The 2,323-nt window shown below is 40.4% G+C and overlaps 1 long non-coding RNA gene across 2 annotated transcripts in view; it reads right to left on the reverse strand.

Moving 5' to 3' along the window:
• Window positions 1-914: 914 nt before the first annotated feature.
• LOC115306945 overlaps window positions 915-2,323 on the reverse strand; it is a 4,959-nt gene continuing 3,550 nt past the window's right edge. For both annotated transcript variants that reach the window (XR_003915500.1, XR_003915501.1), the window contains exons 4-5: window positions 1,765-1,822; window positions 915-1,082 (exon numbers count right to left, since the gene is read on the reverse strand). This is a non-coding gene — a long non-coding RNA (uncharacterized LOC115306945). The remainder of the gene's footprint in view (window positions 1,083-1,764; window positions 1,823-2,323) is intronic.

Consider the following 2,323-nt stretch of genomic DNA (forward strand, 5'->3'; position numbering starts at 1 on the left):
CTTTCTCTCCAAATTTTGTGCGGCTAGTGAATTTTGCAATCACTAGCTTCAGAAATCTCTTTTAATAGACCTCAACTAATTGCTTCATTTGGAAGGAGCTGGTATCAGTGAGCCAAAGTGTTGAAAGAGGAAGCAAGGACACTGTGGTGCCAGAGGTAACTCTAGCCAGGAGGACATAGCACCGACAGTCAGCTCATGAATCAAGAACGAGCTCCATACTGTAAATAAGCCCAGAAACATTATACCAAGCCAGGGCTCAGTTGACATGCTCTGGGCATCATTAGCTAGTTAGGTCTTGCAGAAATATGAGAATCATGGCTGGGCGGAGGCCTTTCCTATGATTCATTTATTCCTCAAGCTGTCTTTGGCTGAGGCTCCAAAGCATAGGAAAGCAGTGTGTTGGTGTAGAATGAGCAAAATTTGGGAGACAGAGGCCTATATTCAACCTTGACCTTGCCTTAGCTTTTGTTTCTTTAGGCTCATTACATTAGCTTCTAAGCCTTAGTTTCCTCATCTGAAGAATGAGGTTAATAACATTTCTCACATAGCATTATGGTCAGGATGGATGTGTAGGGTATGAGGAAGCATGCTAGGCACCTAGGAGATTCTTCGTTTATAGCAGTTGCTGCCACTCTTTACCCCATACCTTTGTTTGCACTTTTCCCATCAGGAAACAACACAGGGATTACGGACTGGCCAAAGCAGTATCTGAAAACACGGAGGCGCCCAGGCACGGTTTGGCTGGATCGCGGCAGTTAAACACTTGCACTCTCCATGACTGGGTGACTCATGAAAATGATAGGGTTTGGAAGGCAGGGAGCACAAATTTAGAACAACCGGAAGAATGGGAAAGTGGATTAAAGCTATTTACAAAACAGCAGCATTGTGCAATCAGTGATATTTCTAAGTGTTAATTTCTGAATAAGTACATTGAACCTGAAGTTTGGTTTAAGGAATTTCTTTTTTTTTCTTCTTTCTTTTAGCTTGAAGATTTCTCTTGAGGTGGAAGAGATGAGGCGTGAAAGCAGGCATCTTCTGTATGTTAAATCCATAGGGCATTTACTCCTTCTCTGGCTAATGACCTAAAACCAAACAAATCATTACAAAAACTAGAAGGGAAAGTATAGCAATTTTGTGAGCAAGGATCTTTAAGCCTAGTTAATGAAGGCATCCAGAGCTGAACAAGTTGGAAATGAGACTTCAGAACTATCCCTTTTATTTGGTTTTTGAGCAACAAATAACCCCAAATTTCTTTAACCCCTCCCCCTGCCCCTCACTAGAATTCCTAAGACACAAGAATTATGGGTGACTGAGCCATTTCCTCACTCACTGCAGGGCAGAGGCAGAGACACCCAAAAAAAGATTTTTTTTCATGCTTTCTAATCGATTTTAAAGGCTGTATTGGAGATGCTGTAAGGCAGGGCCACAACCAGGTATATCTGAAACACTTTTTACCTTTTTGAAAATTTTTAAAGTAGGTCCATTGGAAACTCAGAATGGGTTTATGGTATTTTTTAGAGTTTTCTAGCTCACAATGGAACTCACTGATAAGTTGACTTGATGGGGGAACAATTCCCTTTCCTTCCCCATCTTCCAAGTTGAAAAGACTTCAGTTTTGCTTACTTAAGTCTGAAAATCTGCTGCCATAGATTAATTTGTTGGGCTCAAGATTAGGCTTCCTATCCAGATTCCAAATGTCTCCATGAGACACTTAACTATTTTACTGTAGTTGGCATAGGCTGAATGAGTAAACCAAATTCTTACCTGAGAGCTAGTTTTGATGAGAAACATAGATGGAAGTAACAGGAGAGTCGTTGAGCCTCTACAAGGAAAGATATTTGTGGAATGAAGAAATGTGGGCTATTCCCTTACATTGTTTTGCTGAGGACCATCCTCAGTTCTGTCTCCAACCTTCCTTTCCCTTCCACTAGGAGGCAAATTCAAATTACTAAATAGAGAGGTTAACACAATGGCCAAAACAAACATTCCTGAGTTTAAATTTCAGGCTCATTTACCTTGAACTTGTTGAAACTCAGTTTATTCACCTTTACAATGGAAATAATAAAAGCTATCTCATAGGATTATGTGAAAATTCAATTAAACAGTGTATATCAAGTCCTGTGGATAGCACCTGGTATATAGTAAACAGTAAAAAATGGCTGGCAAAAATTATCATCGCCATCTGGTCCCAGTAGGTATGTTCTCTCTCAGCAGAAATCATTTGTAACTATTTAGGTGCTGACCCATCAGCTTCAGTTCTGCTCTGTTCTGGGTTTTCATTTGTCCTCTCTTGAGGATTTCTCTTGTGAAAAATGAGGCACAC

Source organism: Suricata suricatta, chromosome 11 (genome assembly GCF_006229205.1).
Source record: "Suricata suricatta isolate VVHF042 chromosome 11, meerkat_22Aug2017_6uvM2_HiC, whole genome shotgun sequence".
Classification (NCBI taxonomy): domain Eukaryota; kingdom Metazoa; phylum Chordata; class Mammalia; order Carnivora; family Herpestidae; genus Suricata; species Suricata suricatta.